At 37.9% G+C, this 19,737-nt stretch overlaps 1 protein-coding gene across 3 annotated transcripts in view; it reads right to left on the reverse strand.

The window, feature by feature from the left end:
• MGAT5 (alpha-1,6-mannosylglycoprotein 6-beta-N-acetylglucosaminyltransferase) overlaps window positions 1-19,737 on the reverse strand; it is a 128,649-nt gene that overhangs the window by 85,977 nt on the left and 22,935 nt on the right. The window contains exon 2 of one of the 3 annotated variants that reach the window (XM_062004645.1): window positions 3,259-3,385. The exons of 1 other annotated variant lie outside the window; for it this stretch is intronic. The gene's annotated coding sequence lies outside the window, so the exon portion shown is untranslated. Of the gene's footprint in view, window positions 1-3,258; window positions 3,386-17,377; window positions 17,462-19,737 lie in introns of all 3 variants that reach the window. One more of the 3 variants, XM_062004644.1, reaches the window with a different exon arrangement.

Here is a 19,737-nt window from a genome sequence, read left to right on the forward strand (position 1 = left end):
TGAACGCAAATTAATGGATTTCTTGGTACTGCAGTTCTTTATTCCTGGGGGAATATCTCAGCAGATGTCCCACCCCAGCTGGCCAATCTGTGTTCTGAAATAGTACAATCCATGTTGCCCCCATTTTTACTTATTGTAAGATGATGGTTTTCTTTAGTCCTTTCGGAGATGGGCTGTACCTTTCCTTCTTTCAAAACGCAGCATTAACAATGGGATAAGCTACAGCTTACTATTTAATGCAGTCAAGTGAAATCAAAGAACATGTGTTGGTAGAAGATATGAAAGGATAAACTAGATCAGAGAAGAAAAATGAAGATTGATTTCTGATAAGAATATTTGCATTTCAACGTAATGTGTGCTCATACCATGTCAAGTATCGTCATACTATGTACATTTTGACTCCAGTACTGATGTGGCAATGAAATAACCAATCATCTCCAAAAGTATGTTCAACTTATATAAAACTGTTCACACATCTAAACAAACTCGAGGCCCTCAGTTGCTACACGGAGTGTTCAGAAGTTTAGCTACCATTTACCCACTGATCATGTCAAATGCATAAAGCAAAGGGCAGACAGTAGGAATGCCAAAGGCTGACTCCACGCCTGCATAGGGTTAGAAGGGCTGTACCCTGCCCTCCTAACCTGACTAGGTCACAGTAAGCAAGGGCAAAACAAGTCTTGAAACCCTCTGAGAACTCATATTAACTGCTATTATTTTCTTGCAAGAGATAAAGTCAGCAACATCATATTTTAAAAGATTTCAGAAGAAATTATTATACATTAAACTGAAACACCAACCTCGTGGTTACTCTGAAGAGAGGGAAAACATGAGATCAGAGTTAGTTCACAACTAAGTCTCAAAGACTCCACTGATTTTAACAGCTCATTGGTGAACACTTCAAGATATAGATTTTAAGATCCTTCAAAACATTTTTGATACTTTTAAAACAAACTTTCATTATTCAGTCTTGATCATAGAGTCATAGAATGGTAGGGTTGGAAAGGACCTTTAGAGATCATCTAGTCCAACCACCTTGTCAAGCAGGTCCACCTGGATCAGGTTGCATAGGAACATGTCCAGGTGGGTCTTGAAGACCTCCAAGGAAGGAGACTCCACAACACCTCTGGGCAGCCTGTGCCAGGGCTCCCTCACCCTCACAGTGAAATAGTTTTTTCTTATGTTTAGGTGGAACTTTTTGTGTTCCAGCTTCATCCCATTACCCCTTGTCCTGTTGCTAGCTACCATAGAAAAAAGGGACATCCCAACCTCCTGACACCCACCCTTTAGATATTTGTAAACGTTAGTAAGATCTCCCCACAGTCTCCTCTTCTCCAGACTTAACAGCCCCAGTTCCCGCAGCCTTTCCTCATATGAAAGATGTTCCAGTCCCTTGATAAGACAAAATTCATTATAGCACACTATAAAGCAGCATAAATATGCTACCAAAGCCAAGAAAACTAACACACATCTGCAAGTCCAAGGTCTAGGTGAGGCTTCCAGCTGGCTGAGGGCATACACATTCGCTATATACCTCACAGGCAGTCTCCATTCCCAGCACCTCAGGAAGAAGGGGTAGCTGAAAAACCATGCAACTATACCAGACTCATCTGGTAACAGAGGTTTATGCATACTTTATCCTAAGTGTTAATTTTATAATGTAAGACCCTCAGTATATAAAATAAATGCACAAAACCATTTTGTTAACTGAATTATGGAGTCTTAGTTTTTCATTTCCTTCTGCTGCTCAACTTTATTTTCAGCAGCACTTCTGACAACCCATTATTCTAGCTGACATGTCACCATGTCTTCTCTATCACCACACATCTACAGTTGAAATGGCACCATGCACTGTGCCTGAAATGGCAATTCAGGATGTAATCCCATGGAGTGAGAAAAGCAGAACAACGCAGGGTCACAACAGTAGAAGCAGGACAGATGGACTGAGGGAGAGTAAAAGTATAAATACACTGGGTTTGGGCTTTTTTAGGTCTGAGGGGCATGTTTGCTTTTGTGCGTGTGCATGTAGTAGAAATTGGCAGGAGGCGGTGGGTTGAAAGTTGAAGGAGAGAAAAGCAGCCTTTGATAAGGTGCCATAAAAACAAGTAAATTTTCATCTTGAGCAAGCAGCTTGCTTTGACTTTCAAAAATAAATCTCTCCACTTAGAAACCGTTTGGGTGGCAGCTCCATTATAATTTCCCCATGTAGGTCTGTGGTTTCACAAGGCACTCCAAAATGTTTCCAGTTTTCTATCTAGCACATAATTTTTTGTAGTTTAGTCCTACAGAAATTAAACGATTAGATGTTTTTCCTTTCATGTTGTTTGCTTACCCTAATATTTAAGGGAAGAAAGTTAAAAAAAAAAGTGGAAAGTTGATATAGAAGATAAATGGAAAAAAGAACTACAGGAAAATTCATATGGAAAAATCCTATGGGTTGAAATCCTTATGGTTCAAATACTGTTTATCAATTAAAAACACTCCAGGTAATGCATTTAAGGTCATAATCACAGACTAGCCTGATCTTCTTTTAATAAAGTCCTTAGAGATCAAAAAACTAAATGAAGGTTAGTACTAGGAATAGGACTTCCCTGAAATTCAGAAAACCAGAGATATTCTTGACTTTGATGAAATGTAAAAAGAGGACATATGGCCAAGGAGTTTTCCCATATTTCTAATGTGGATACAAGTACATTCCCTCCTCACAACTACACTCAGTCAAAGGCTAATATATGACATTCTCTTATGCCATTATCCAGTTTACATTTAGTATTTGTCCTCTGAAAGCCATAAGTATGGCACCTGATGAGAAGCATGGTCTCACACTTTTCAGATCACCTGGAAAGTCTCCAAAGTTATGAGCAAAACATCCTTGGTTCTTACATAGCCATCCTGTCAGTGCAACTTGGTTCCTGGTAATGCTCTCCCATCTGTTCATCTCTACACAGTATAACTGTGGTAGCAAGAGTTGTCTGTATGTCCATGAACTTACTCAGAAAAATGTGTTTATTTTTAATGAATAATAAAATTAACTTCAGCTTATAATCAAAGCAATCAAATTACTTTGCAGTCCAAGAAGAAATTAAGTTTATTATATAGAAATTAGATCCATTAGCTCATTTCTTGCATCAAGTAGATACTCTAGGCTCCAGTCTCACTCACTGCTATTAACCACAAATCAGCCTGTTACATCATATCTTGCAGCCTGTCCAAGAGAAAACAACAAGTAACTCTCAACAGCAGCTCTGTCCAACTCACAGAGGAAAGTCAAAAAGTTCTTTGTTTTCAGCAAGAAAGCTCTCATCAATGTGGTTGCCCAGCTATCATCCCTTGTCCATTTGACGGTCAACACATCAAATGTGGTCTTTGGCAATTGTGCTGGACCCTAGAGAGGAAGTTGAAAATGAAGATTTAAGGAAACATTCAAATATGCTCATGCTCAAAACATACACTATATCTTCAAGTTTTTCAAAAATAGAAGGCAAATATACAAGTACATCTTTGTAAGAAGATTAACTTTCTGGAATTTCTCATCATTTGCTGGTTATAGTGGATAACAAAAAAGAAATTCTCATAAATTAGGTTTAAATAAAGCGTTGCTACAGGATTCTGCATCTGAACTTTCTATAAGAATGAATGCCAACAGAAAAAGATTGAAGAGTCAATTTAAAATAGAAGTAAATAGAAACACATAGGAAAATAGTATATGTATGCTATTAAGCAAGTGTGTATCAGATCACAGGGAGAAAAAAACCCCCACCTAAGCTGGACATTAAATACATCTTTAAAAATATTTATTTCTTGTTGCTTTAGAATGTCTTGAACCTGGGTCAAAGTATAACATTTCTTCCAACGGATTTGTTCTTGGCAAGTGTTTTGAAAATGTTCCAGCTTATGTGGCTAGACGAATGGCTGAAAATACAAGCTGTGTCTCCCAAAGCACAAAATATAATAGAATAAAAATTTCAACACAGTCACCTGTTTGGAAGCAACAGTGCTGCAGATTATTGCTCTAGTTTCTGTATTTACGTCCTGCTCTTTATTATTGAAAAGGATGAAGTTGCAATTTGCTTCATACCTAATTTGAAAGTTAGCAGGGAAGCAACATATTTTTAGCCTATTTCCTGCATCACTTATATATATCTCCTGTAATAATAGGAGCCTTCATATAAAAAAAAATCTCTGCATACGATTTTCACAATGCTGCTACAAATTTTAAAGCTTTACCATAACCTACGACAAATGTTGAACAGCTTGGCCACAGCCATGACAGTATTTTCCAAAGGAAACCAGTAACAGATCAAGTATGATCACATTTGAAACTGTCACCTATGATACTGTAACCACTGTGCTGCTGGAAAGTCATCAGCTTTCCACTGATCTAATAAGCTCTTCAAGCTTCCTTTGCAAAAGTATGAGCTGTACTTAGTACATCATAGGGCACAACTTATGAACTATTTTGAGTAGGTGGAAAACACCCTCCCTTCTTTCACCATCCCTAGACAGATGTAGAACAATTTGTACTGGCAAACTCTGAAGAATTGCTGTTTCAGCTGTAGCCCTTACAAAGCTAAAGGGGTGGGAAACAACAAAAAGAAATGTGAAATGTAGAAAATGGCCTCATAAGGAAAGTGAAGCAGTAATAACACTTTGTAGTTTCTCTCTGCACTATTGTTATGCAGGGAGAGGCTGGAGGACATACAAAACGCCTCCCCAACTCAGGTAGTTGATGTTCTGTCCTAAAGGATGTATGTGTACATAGTATTAAAGGATGGATGCAGAATCCCATAAGCTCCCTTCACTACTGAAACCCCATCATTAACAAAAATGTTCCTCTTTTTAGACTCTCTCATTCCCAAGTTTTCAGGTCCTCTAGAAAGCTATAATCTACTATTACTTGACACAGCTATTTCATCTGCTAGTTCTGGTCCACAGTGCAGTAATGGTTTGGGTAATGAACTTTCTTTAACATGTCAATGACTTTTATAAATCACTCAAATTACTGCAAGGGACTCCTTTCCAAAGCATGATTTGTTGAGGCTATTGTCAATAGTCTCATTCAAGGTTTGGTAGCAGAAATAGATTCATTTTCAGTGCTGAAAGCAAACCGTTATTCCTCCTGTGGTGCTGTTCAAATGTAAATGTTAACATTTTCTCAAATTTAATTGCTTAAAATATCAAATGCTTGAGTGTTTCTGATTTTCCTATTCCTCTCAAAGGTTCTAGTTAGAATTTACACAAGAAAGTTATCCTTAAATAAACCAGGAAATAAAGTCTGAGGTCTATCTACAATAGTCATTAAAAAACCTCACATCTTAGGTCTTGAAAACTATATTTACATTAGCAAATATCACAGCAGAACAGGAGTATATCTGCAAAACAAAAAGGTTTTGAGGACCCGATATTCACATCACAGGCACTTCAGCTCAAAGCTGTAGGTGCCAGTAAGTACTGCAAGGACAGTGCTGTGTATTGTATCTAGTCTGGTTGTAAGGACTAAATAACAACACAGTTTGAGGACACTACTTGCATTCCTCGAATACTTTTATTAAAGAGGAATTCAGTTTGTGATCTCCAAAAGTACTTCACTATATAAACCCGAGTGTTACTATCAGGGTCATCAATTCACTTAAGAAAAGCATATCCCATTCAAACTTATCTTTGAAAACATGCTAAACTACTGTGAACTAACAAACTCATTCATACCAGAGATATACATCACAGAAATGGCCAGGGAAATAAACTCATAAATCAAGTACCTGCAGTTGCTCTTTCAAGCAACATTACACAATTTGTAATATTAATGGCAAAACAAGTTATACGAAAAACCCTATGCCTTCCTTTACATCTATTTTAGTTATAGACTGGCACACAATTGCAGATTTATCACAAAACATATCAGAGGCCCAAGTTCAGCTTTTAATAGAATGAGCCGTAACTATATCAAAAAGGGTTCTTTGAAAACCTGCAGTCTGGTAACATGCTAAGGCTGCCCAGATCACCTAATGATCTACCTTTCATCCATCTAACCATTGGCACAACACACAAATACTTCAAAGATGACTAGCAATTTATTTTTCTGCATTTTTTCACCATCTGTTCTTATTCTGTGCCTTTCCTCACTGTAGCAGGAGCCTTCTGAGAGCTACTGATTTACAGAAAGCTTGCAGAAATTTCATCATCAGTTTGATTGAAATCCCAAAGGGAATTCAACTGGAGGGACAAAATTGGATAACTGAAAGAGCCTGTTTCATTGGGAAATTAGACTAGAAAATTCAAAGAGGCAGGAATTTTGTATTCGTGTATTTTAAGTGTAACAGAATACAGATAAATAATATCAATAGGAATTTGCAAACGTCAGCAGCATTTTATTGATGCAGTAACCAACATGACTGCAGAATGGCAGACATAAGAAAGTTGTAGAGAAAACAACAGTTAGTAAGAAGGGGGAAGGAGGGAGGGAAAGGGGGCAAGTATCACTCAAAGTATTAAGCTGGTTAAGAAACTGAAAAGTAAGGCAAGGAGAAGGAAAACAAATCCCCTGAGAAGATGGGGTAACAAAACTTCACTGCAAGTCTTAGAGAGTAGATAAAGCAAATGTTAAGCAGACAAAAAGGTACTAGAAAAAGTAGCCTGACGGACAAGGGATAAATAAACTGAATGAAAAGGTACTAGAGAGAGTAGCCTGGGAGACAAGTGATTGGCTGAATACACTGGGTTTGGCAATATCAAGGAAATGATCAACATTAATAAGTCAACATTATGAGTGACATGTCAAGAGACAAAGGGGATTCCAAGGGCAACTGATAATGCATAACTAATAAGTTTACATATACATTAGGAACTATTGATAGAGGAAATAGTTTGCTTGTTAAAGTTATCTGTATTTCCTGATATACTTAAGCTGTAAAGCTTTCACCCTGAGTGAAGAATAGGCAGAGTTTTTCATTTATGAGAAAGCCACAAACTGTGATTAGAACTTCCTGTGTCAAGACCTTCCTTAAATAAATTATTCAAGGTAACAGCAAACTGCTTCAGAATTACTATTCCTCAATATACCGTTAGTCTTATTAACAGACCAACTCTACAAAACAATTGAATTCTCACAGGTGAGATCTCTGTGTAATTTATCTTCCAAACACTTGCACTGATTTACATCATAAGGATCTGGCCTTTAGCACATATCTGTTCCACTACACATCTATACATTCACCGTATAATAATTTCTACAGCCTTCAGTATCCATCAGGGATACCCTTGTCCATAGTTGTATTTAGGACGTACAGAGTAAGTGAAGTTTTCTACAGAACAAGTCAGCTGGCTGCTTTGTTTCCGTTACTAGCACAACACTATCTTCCAGCCTATGTACTACTTTCAAAGTCTGCATGCAGTCACTTCATCAGGCTTTCAAATTCCACTTTGTTGACAACAAAATCTGCTTTCTGAAGGTTAGTAAACATACTTCATCACAAGCAGCAAAGCCTTCATAGCTCGGACTGGGAATCATCCATATCGTTATGTTTCAACAGGTGGCTGCGTAGTGAGTGTCAAGCAAAGAAATACTTACTTGCATAACATCCTTTCTGCATTTTTATATAAGCACAAACCAAGAAGCACATACTGCTAGAGAACAGAATGATATTGGTTCATATCAGATTTTTTCAGATTTCTTCATCAAGTATGATTTAAACCTCTCATCCAGTCCCTCCTCTCCTTTGCTTATATGCCATCTAAACTTACATGCCAACTAAACTCCAAATCCAGCAACAGAATAATCCAACAAATATTTGGTTTATAGATGCAACAATTTTTGTGAGTTTGGCTGAAAGCAGGAGGTTCCACTTTGTCAGGTCTGCTGTTCACAAAGCCTCAAACCACAGCTCTGCTTTGGCTCGCAAAGGAGTCAATGTTAAGCACTGACAAGCCAAACCCATCTTGTCATGCCATTAACTTCATCAATAAACTGAAGCAGAACGAGGACTATGAAATAGAGAAAGCTTCTATCAACTTGACCGAGGCAAATGATATCTGCCAAACATATCTGTGTCAATTAAAGGCTTTTTCCAACACACACACTCAGTGCCTTCAGCTGGCTTGCAACCTGCAGTAGCTTATGATGATTTATGACTGCAAACCAGAGGTTACAGAAACTAAGAAGGTATGGCTTGTTAGGGTCTAATACGGGTAGAATTTCACTTGAAATAGTTGTCCCAGTTAATGACAGAGCAACTGACTACATGTGCATTCCAATAAATGGTTTTGTATCTAGTTCTCAGTCTAGGTAATGTGGAAATCCAAAATGTCCATTACTAGCCTCACTCAGTTTGCAGTACAGTGGAAACATCTGGACTGGCAAGTCTGATTTGCTTCTGTTTCCTAGTACTAGGAGGAAGACCATATATGTCGATTGAAATTGCAAAAGAACACAATAGTCCTCAAAAAGGCACCTTTCAACTGCATTTGGGTTCAGCTGCCAGGGAAGAAATGCAAGGAATCCCCTCTCAGCTAGAAGGTTTTGAGGTGGGAATGGAGGACACTGTTCTTTTGTCCTTCATTTCATAAACCTTCAAGTAACTGGGTGCCACCACTGACCAGCATATATCACATGCATTTTCCTGTCACATTCCCATGCCTGCTCATGACCTCTTCCCTTCTGACCCACAAGCAGGTAACCCTCCAGTGGCAGAGCACCTTCCCCACATACCCCCCACTCCTGCTCACAGCAGTGAGGTGCTACAAAAAGAATAGAGAGGCATGTAAAGCATTAAAGGCTAACATTACAAGTAGCATGAGTAGAAACATTTGGCCCCGATGCCTTGAAGTCCTATCAATTTCCTCTAAGTACCAGTTTGTATATAGTACCCCTTAAATTAGGTTTTACTACTAAATGCACTGTGTCTCCATCATAGTAGTTCTTTGATATTTTCCAACTGAAACAGGATGAAAGCATCACTTTTAAAAACCTTTCTTTTTCCTTTGCACAGTAATGAACAAAATAGGTATTTTTAACCACTTCAGTTGACGTTTTAATCTTTTGAGGGGATAGGGAGAATTATTTGATTTGGGGGGTTTTTTGGTTTGGGTTTTTTTGAAACAAAATCTGATACAGTATCAACCTCTAAAAAGAATAATGGTAATTCCCATTATTTAGCTTTTGAGTATTATAATGTACTAGATGTAAAACTTCATAAAAATATATTTCCTTCTCCACTAATGACCAGCTATCTCTGAGGTAACTCTCAAGAATCAAAGAGGAACACTTTAATCACTTTAGATTAATAAGTTTAGTGGGCAGGGAAGCATTAAATGTATTTCTGACAAACACACACAACATAAGAGAAACAATTTGTATATGTGCATATAAAGTTTATTTTAAAAACCCAACATCTAGGATTTTTTGTAAAATGTGCTTTACAATGATACAGAATAAAACCATCTTGAAGACTACATGATGAAATAAAAATAACCCGGTACATCGGTATTTTTCCCTACTTTAGTCAACATAGAGAGAATGGAGGAGAAGTTTGAGGGACAAAGTAGGAACCAAGAATAACAAAGATTTAATATAGTGGCAGGTGGAGGATAAATACCTAAGAAGCTTCACGAACAAAACTGAAGTGACATTGCAAACACTGCAAGCAAACAAACATCAGGGAGATTAAAAATGGAAACCAACAAGCCTTTAGAAAAGCGTCAGCAAAACCACTAACAAAAACTCTCCCCATGCTACAGCCAAGACCAACAAGAGTAGATAGGTTTTCCCTTTCAAAAACAGAAAGGTGCCAAGACATCACACAATTTTTATTCAAGAACCTTGTCAAGAATTCATTTTTAGTGTTGCATAACTACACAAAGAGTCATCCACTGAATTAAATTAATTTTAACTAACATATATTCACTATAATTTCCTATTCTTCCTCATAATTTTTTTTATTATTTCTAGATGGCAAAAAATGTTCATAAAACTAGGTTTAGAAAGAAATACCTGTAGTGTAGTATTTCAAGGAAACCAGTTAAATGGGATGGTCTAAAACCAAATCAAACCCAAAGAAAAAAAGAGTGATTTGAGGCAAATGGGAGAAGCAGTAATCTCTGGGTTTCAACAGATTGCATAAATCTTATGTATAACTTACAACAAAAACAGAATTTAAAGACACTGATGGAATAATAAGACTTCTAAGAAGATAAGGCTGAGTACAAATTCCGGTGAAGAGATAATCCACTCACTTCCACCTAACCTAGGCTCCCAGTTAAAGCAGGAAGGAGAACCTAGTTTATCTAATTATACTGTTAAAGGCTAGGAGGTTTTGAGTCAAGGTATAAGACAAAAGGACACAAAACTGAAGTAACACAGATATGTAGAAAAAAAGATACACAAAAAAATTGCGTGATTTCTGTGAATCAAAAAAGAATCCCACAATCCTGACCATGTTTTTCACAAGTCAAGATGCAATTCTTCCATGTATTTTTCTTTCTGGAAAGTTAAATTCTAGGTACTTAGAACGTATCAAATTGTAACACAGCCAGGAGGAAAACTGAAGGAGAAAGGAAAAACATTACCACAATTGCTATCTCCTATTCAAGTGGTTGGACTTGACTGGGGTACACAAGGGAACACGTCATACTGTACACATGGAATTTTTAGAGTCAGACCTACCCCTCCAGACTGGCATTCACATTACAGTACATCCTACATATGGATTAGGAGACTTTGGGTGATTATACGATGGTATCAAGGAGAAAGATACATCTTGTGCCCAGCAGCCAAGCCATACAAAACCAGATGATTAGAACAAGCAGATGGACTGGAAACATGAAGAAACAAACCTTAAGAAGTAGCTGCTAACAAGACTAGGAGTCTAGTTTCTTTTTGTTTCCTGTAGATACTATAGCAAAGTGGAGTTTCCAGAAGAGATCTGAGGAGAACAGTGAAGTAATTTTGTCAAGATTAAAGAGAAAATTCCTATCCATGGCAGCAAGAAGCAAAGATGCTCTTTACAGAGTCTATATATGATAGGAAGGTCTCGTGGGCAGCACTTGGCCCGGGTGGAGGGAGAAAACAAGCCTTCACTGCTGAATAGGATGGGAAGACTGTGAAAGTAAAGACAAGAAGATTTTATTTCAGTGGGGAGAACAGGAGTGGATGGAAGGATGGGTAAGGGGAACATGGCCAAACTAGTATGTGTAGGAAAACATAAAATGTAAGAGAACTGTCAGCACTGCAAGGCCACACCTGGTGGCCTCTGTGAAAGCCTGAGAAAAAACATGTAACACTAAATTAACATCAGAAAGAGGGGAGGTGTGTGTGCCTGCTAAAACAACTACATTATGGGATGAAAATGGTCATACCTCAAACAAAGTATGTCAAAACTCTGCAAGACTCAGGCTTCCTTCTTTAAAGTTCCTCATGTTCAATATATGGAAGGAGAGGTTGATACTGTGGCTAGGAAGGACAGGGAATGGCGATGAAAATTATTTGAAGAACATGAAGTTTGATTTATTAGCTTAATGAAAGCTTACTGTGCAATATAAGAATGACATGCAAGTATATATCATTGCAAAAGAAACCTCCTCATTTACAGCTTTTATTATTAAATTAAAAGCTATGTTACTATCCACATTTAATCACTATGACTATTAAGGAAGGAGAATAAAATATGAATCTCTGCCAACAGCAACATTTTCCTTTACTACAGAAATGTGCCTTAAATGGAAGCAACACACTAAGAAAAATAAGGTGGGGGTTTGTCAGTCATACCAGATGTCTGTCAATAAAAAATATTCAGAATTTGTTAACAGATTCTAAAATATTTTTTCTTCTAAGTTTCAAAATTAGATGTCTCAGAGGCATGACTACAGAAGTGGATATTTTCATTTATCTTTAGGAACTTTTGAAGCACAGAAGGTCCTTTCCCTGAATTTTAATGTACCAAACAGGTTAAAGAACCCACAGAAATCCTTCATGTTATGCAAAGTACTGTCCTTGAAAGCTTTTGTTGTTTCTGCCCTCTAGCCCACGAGATTAGGATTTCTTATAATTAACTGAGAAGTAGGAGGTAAGCTCTAAAAAAAAAAAAAAAATCCCTTTAATTATGGTAACTGTCAACAGCATAGCAAAAACCCAGAATTTTAAAGACATCTCAATAAAGATGTAAGGAGGCATCTAAGAGCTCTGTGAACACACCCAAGCACATGACTTCAAGTGCATCGAGACACTCCTGAGAACTCCCATAGGTGTCTGAACACCTTCTACAAATCAGACTCGAAGGGTATCTCTGAGTGCACCTGTAGTCCTCATCAACTTCAGCTGCTATTGTGGGCTCCTGGAACCTCTAGGAGAGCTCACACATTTAAGTCACTTCTCATTAACTCCATCTGTGCACATTTCTTCTTGTATAAAAGCAACTCAATCTCTGTTTATAGTTTAAACCACAAGCCTGGACCTTGGGCTCACACATGGAGACAGAAATATCAACAGCAATTCATTACAAAAGTAGGAGTTGGGTCTGAATTTTTCAATACCAGCTTTTCTTGGGTTTTTTTTTTCCTCCTGTCCTAAATGTGCTAAAGGGGAAAAATACTAAAAAGGAAGAATGAAAATATCTTTAGGATTTGGTATATTACATTTGCTATGTTTGGAAAAATCAATTTAAATCACAGCTTTTACTCATGAATTCTTAGGATTAAGAAAACTTGTCTTGAGGTTTGAGAACACTTACTGAAAGTTATCTTTTCAGTTACTTCTTAGGATATCCTAAACACTGAAAAACTGAGGGGACTCACATTTTCAAGTTTACATATTCCCAATTAGCCTCATAACAAGAAGTCATAGTTTACTGCTTTGCTTTTTATATTGTATCAGTTTCCTACCTGAATTTAAGATATTTCTAAAGTAATAACTTGTATTTTCATATTATATGAATAGAAAAACATTAATAACATTACATACATAGATTAATAGAAATTTATGTAAAAATAGTTCTAATACAGACTAATATCCCAAATGAATGAGAAGAAAGGAAAGATATATGTGATTAAAGTCATGGTAAGTAATTTCCTATCATTTCTCTTTTGACAGAGTGGTCAAAAAACACCTTTAATTTTGGTGTTCAGAAAAATCCGATCAGTTCAGGGACTATATATTCCCATTACAAGTGTATATATTTAGTAAATTCCTTCTTGGCATTATCTTCAGAACATTCATCTTAGCAGATGGAATAAAATTGTGGCTCATAGGCAGGACAGAGTGACCTTTTAGGACAGAACTGTCAACCCACAGACAGATGGGACACCATACTTTAGGAACACTGCAAACTTCTGTCACCAGTTAGTTCTGTAAAAGTTCATCTGGGTCATTCACTCAAACCTGAAGACCTAACAGTGTTTCAACTTCCTGTAGACTCTCATTTAATTCCATTAAATATATATATTACAACCAGGACTTTTTCACAAAAATGCTAGTAAGCTGCCCTTGCAGAATTTGTTGCTGTTTCTACAGTTAACATTATTGAGATATGTGGCCTCCTTGAAAATAGGACAAGAATGACAAAGATCCTGCAGGGCCTGCACCAGGCAAAGACTGCAGTTCATCTCATTAGCATTGCACAGCTGATGCCACACAATGACAATGACAGCCCTGAGGGATCTGACACAGGTTGCAGCCAAGGTAAGAAGAATAAAAGGCAAATTTAAAACATATTTTACCCTTTGCATATTGAAGCAGATTTAGTTAACAGTAGGAGCAGGTGAATGGGTTCTCAGCAACAGCATTGTCAAGCACTGGAACAGGCTACCCAGGGAAGTGGTTGAGTCACCATCTCTGGAGATGTGGGACATGGTTTAGTGGTGGACTCAGTAGTGTTAAGTTAATGGTTGTTCTCAAAGGTCATAAGGGTCCTTTCCAACCTAAGTGATTCTATGATCGTTTTCCTGGTGAGTTCTCTGAAAGGTCTACTTCTGAGGGTTGGATGCATATTAAGTGAGCCTCCAGAGGAACAGGATTGGCATTCTTTAGAGATGGCAGAGAATTAGAAGCAGAGAGATGAGCTGATGACATGAATGTTAGGCGAAGGAGGCTATTTTCAGTTTCAAGAAGTTGCAAGAACTCCCAATTAGTCTGAGGGGACATAGTGCCACCCACATTATTTAGACAAATTCTAGATTATATGCTCAAGGTATTATCTAGCAATACGCTCTTGGCAGTAATCACAAAATACTCTGCTCCCTTACTGTCATCAGTCCTGAAAAATAAGGCAGTCACAGGCTTAAAGGGTAGTGCGAGGAGTCACAGCTCTCGTGCTTTCCCTTGCATTCCAGCCAACACATGCTATCACTACAGTAAGCCAGTCTTACTCTTCTGGCTCATGAAATTTGCAGAGTGGATCCCCATAACTCACCAATATGAAAGCTATCCTCAGCTACCTTGGTGCATTCCATCAAAGGATACAGAACAAAACTAGAAAGCCACCCAGAAGGGCAAACAGTCTTTTACAAGGAATTATTGTTGGTTTACTTACAAAGAATTATGTATGTGCACAGTCAATTCTGTAGCATGAAAAATTAATCTGTTCTTCTTCCAATAATTAATTTGATCTTGAATAGGGAAATACAAATGCTGGGTGTTCAGAGAGAGAAAAAATAGTATAGCTGGTACCAAGTAACTGACTCAGTCCAAACCAGAAGCTGGTCTAAGGAAGAGAACCACACCATTTATTAAATAAATAAATAAATAAATGTCATAATGACTTGTACAATTTAAGAAGGAACAATTTCCAGCACTCAGAAATCCAGCTTAATGATGCCACTCAACTTTAAAACGTGCATTTGTTTACAGGAGTGGGAAAATAAAGGCTGCCAGAAAAATCATCTCAACTCATGAGGGTTTTTCTTTTTTTGTTAAGTAACTGTAGCTGACAGTTTGATTTAGAAAAATAAAACATAATACATTGAGTGATTACACTGATAATACTTGAGAAGAAGAACTCACCATTGAAGCCACTTTAGTCTTCTTTATAAAAGATCACTATCAATGTAATACCTTGCAACGGAAGGAAAACTATGACCCAAAGGTAGCATCTCTTCAAGTATATGTTTTCAGCATCATGCCTCATCTTGCCATCATCCTTTAACATCTACTGCATAGGTCACTGGTAATGACCTATTGTTACAACTTACTAAGTGACTAAGCAAGTCTTTTAAGTTTCTTTTGAAAAAATAATAATAATGGAAAGAAAATAAATGAATTCTCTTTATATTCTTTAAAATTCATCCACTTGGCTGAACATGGAAAAAGTGTTTCTCACCACAAAAACTGTGTTTGTTTTCAAACACCTATTAAGTAGCAATTTACATAAAAGCAAGACCAATTTGTGTAGAATTTTCTCTCCAGTTTTTAAAATGGCAGCTGGCCTTTCTCTCCCTGCTCTTTTAAGTATTTTATTGCCTTAGCCTACTGATACATTGAGCCACTTAAGACATAAACCCACACATACATCTACTTTAAGATTTAATATTAAAATAACAGATTTTTATGGGTGTTCTGATTTTAGACGTAGATCACATGTTTTTCTCCACTGCTGCAAAGTTTTTATTTGGCTTTGTAAAGGATTCACTTAGTTTGAAGTCCATCAAACAATTCCCATAATCATACAAGGTTTGTGATTGTAGTCAAAACTCACACATGCTGGTATCTACTTGGAATACACATTTTAACAGACTTGACAAGTACTCAAACCTTAACATTTGAAACCACTTACACCATCCAAAATGGTATACGTGATATTCTAGATGCCTAGATATCCCAGAAGTACCCATAAACACTGTGGAAGCATTTTGGTTAATATTCTTGCTAGCATGGTGTCATCAGAGAAAAAACAAATAGGATTCTCAACACTGAAATGATGCTTTAATACACTGTAACACAGAATGCTAAGTGTAAAATGACTCAAGGTTTGAGGACAATTTACAGTTTCAAATGTACTGGTAACTGTGAGAGTGTTTAAAAAAATAGGTATTTTTATGCTGCTCATGCTTATTTGAAGAATTATATTGTTACTATCATAAGCCTAAATTTGCCCATCTCAAAAGCCATGATTTGCTCTACGTGAAATAATTTTAAACACAATTGTAAATATCATAGAACAACATCAATTTTAGGCTGTATAGACCAGTTAGCTTTAATCCTAGCAAGAATATACACATTAGAGACACAGTCCAAGGTACCAAGCTGGCATATGGTACGGACTTTTAAAGGGTTACTAAAACTCCAAAGAATAGACGAGCACGTTTCATGCTTCAAATATCTGTTCCAAGCATCTTATTAGGTTTACACACAGTTAGCTTTTGCTAACAACCCATATAGATAAAGAATTTTGGAGTCAATACCACAGTTCTTGCAACCATTTACCAGAAAAAGCCATTAAAATCTTGAAAAAATCTTTTTGGCAAGTTACAAACATCCTTCCATTAACACAATTTCTATCAAGTATTATATGCAAGTAAAAGTACTTTGGCCAAAAACCTTGGCTGTATTTAGCAAATTAAATGACACAAGTCTTTTGAAATTGCTTTGAAGGAATAGTATGAAAGAAAGGATAGTTACAGACATTGCTCCCCTCAACAGCTTTCCATAGTTGCACTATTTTACCCATGAAATTTTATGCATGTTGCTACAAAGCCCACTCCATTTCCCAGATGATCTCCGAATACATTGCACAATATCATTAAGCAACAAGTGCTAAATGCCTCTACTTTCATCCTAAGCAATTAAAGACAAGTTTGGTCAATTTTCATATTCCAGCATTAGTGTTGTATATTCTTTTGTTCTGTCATTTCAGGTCTCTTTCTAAACAGCAGTATTCCCATTGAGTTTTTTCAATAGTACATTCTTTCAAGTACCTTCATCCTCTGAGAAAGATGCTCATTCTCCTGTGCTGCCTTGTGAGGAACAGTTCTAAATTCTGCTTTAGAAAGTCCATTCCTGTGTATCCACATAACTATATACCCTTCAGGAAAGCCAGAAATCAGTAGAACTTGACTAGCAGCTCTTAAAACAGTCTCTCCTAGCAAAAGTGGATGTGCTTAACCCTGTGCATGCACTAAATTAAGTCAAATCCCTACCAGAACCAAACATGAAGCATTAACACCTGTTGACACACACAAGCAAGGTCTACAAAGGAAAACATTATCAACTTCATCAGCAATAGGCAATGGACACTGTAAAAAGATGTAATGTGTGCTTGTAGTGCTTGACTCCCTGTTAAAAGGTATCTAGAGAACAATTTGTTGACCAGAGTCACAAGTGGTGTGCCTGCTGGGAGACAAGATCAGAGATGTTGCTGAAGGTGCCATGACTTGTTAAGAACACAAGCTTACTTACTATCTGCTGCTGCTCTTCCAAGTGGGTATGCACGACACAACGAGCAAGGACCTGAGAAGAATCTAGGAAGGCTGTTACGAAGCTCTGGGGAAACAAGTGAAAAATAGGGGGGTGAACAAGTGAGAAACAGTGATGCCCAGGTTATCTTCTTTATCAGTCAGACGAAAGGGGGCTGCCAGAAATAAATAATGCATGTCAACTCCTGGTTATGTGGTTGGTGCCACTGAGAAAGTCTCAGCTTTTATGACAAAAGGATCTTTTTTGATTACTGTAATCTGCTAGGGTGGGACAGAATACACCTGTGTAGAAGGGGTAAAGGAATCTTTGCTAATAGGCTGGCCAACTTGATAAAGCAGGGTTTAAACTGAAGGACTCGAGGGGTAGGGCACAAAAAGGCAATGCTCATGCCATCTCGTCTAACTGGGAAATATGTTAGGGCAACAAAAGCAGCAACAAATGCTCCTCAGCTGCACGCCAAAATGACAGTCAGAAGGCTGACCACCTCAAGGGAGCATCTAACAGTGGAGGATACTCTTGCATCCATCCAGAGAAACCTGCACACTCAAGCAAGCCTCTGCAATATCTGTATACCAGCTGTCATGGTTCAAGCCCAGCTGGCAATCAAATCCCACACAGCCACTAAGTCCCTCCCCTTCCCCACACCTCCCTTAGGATGGGGAGAGGAAGTGGAAAAAATAATCAAAACTCATGGTTTAATAACAAGTATAACAACTAAGCTAAAATAAGAATAAAGTATAACAAAACCCAAGACAAAAAAAAGTGATGTACTATGCAATTGCTCACGTGCTACTGATCAATGCTGAGCAATGATCCACCCCTCCCTGCCAGCTCCCTCCAAGTTTATATACTGTGCATGACATCCTGTGGTACAGAAAAGCCCTCTGGCTAGTTTGGGTCAGCTGCCCTCTCAGCTTCTTGTGTACACATGGATCTCCTCCTAGTCCTACTCCATTCACTAACTAGGCAGGGTGAGAAGCAGAATTGGCCTTGATGCTTACAAGCACTGTTCAGCAAAAACCAAAATATCCCTCTGTTATCAACATTCTTTCCAGTGTAAACCCAAAATATTGCCCTGTAGCAGCTACTAGGAAGAAAGTTAACTCTATCCCAGCTGAAACCAGGACACCAACAGAATACAAGGAACACACAGGAAGAATTAAGAGATGTGGGTAGTCACAAGGATGTGATCTCATTGCAGTTAACAGAGACATAGTGGGACAGCTCACTTGACTGAAGTACTGTCATGGATGGCTATGTACTTTTCAGAAAAGAGAGGCCAGCAAGGCAGGTGGTGGAGTTTCTCTTTATGTGAGAGTAACTGGAATGTATTCAGCTCTGCTCAAGTAAGGATCAAGAGTGGGTTGAAAGACCTTGACTTCAGCAAGGCTTTTGACACTGTCTCCCATAACATCTTCACAGGAAAGTTCAGACAGTGCGTGTTGGAGGAGTGGACAGTGAGATGGATCGAGAGCTGGCTGAATGACAGAGCCCAGAGGATGGTCATCAATGACACAGAGTCTAATTGGATAGTTGTTCAGGCAGTTCTGAAGGACCAAACGAGGCGCAGAAATACTCAGTGAGAGATAATGCACCATCTACCCCAAAAGTTGTTTGATGAGCAGCAGCTGAATCAGTTTCTTCCCTGAAAGCACCAAAAATAACTATCAAGAGTTGGTGTGGAAGGCAATACAAAAAAAAAGGATAAAAACCACAGTGATCTGCAGAACTGCAAAATTTATCTTGACTCGTGTGGGAGAACTCTTGAGAGTTAGTTGCTCCCTTTCACTGTTAACACTGCCCACAGAACTGCAGCCTTTTCTGCTTTCAGGAGACAAAAGCATGATTATAAGCGTGTGCTGGGATACAGGGATGACATGCGAGGCTTGACATTGCCCATATCAGTGTGACATCCTCCTACTTCCCTCACTTTCATTTCAGCCCCCGTTAACAAGGAAATGCAGACCTCACCAAGCCATCATTGGAATTTTCTGTGCAATGGCAACGGAAGAGGTTTCAGTGCACAAAGTATTTATGACAAAGACTCTTTTGTGGCAGTTAATCTTGGGGTGAGAAGCCCACAAAATTTACATTAAGTTCAGTCCAATATATGCCCTTGCACTAAAAATGGTAAAAGCTATCAATATTAGCATGCCACATCAACACTCAGTCTGAGCAATATTTTCAATACAACATAGTATGATTCATACACATAACACTTCTAGTGCAAATTCTTATTTCTCCATCTCACCTCAGATTCCCTTCCCATCAAGTGGCATACAACAAAAAGAAAATGAAACGGCTACAAGGGCTACAACCCTATATATAACACTCCAAGATTC

The sequence above is a fragment of the Colius striatus genome, chromosome 11 (assembly GCF_028858725.1).
Source record: "Colius striatus isolate bColStr4 chromosome 11, bColStr4.1.hap1, whole genome shotgun sequence".
NCBI lineage: Eukaryota > Metazoa > Chordata > Aves > Coliiformes > Coliidae > Colius > Colius striatus.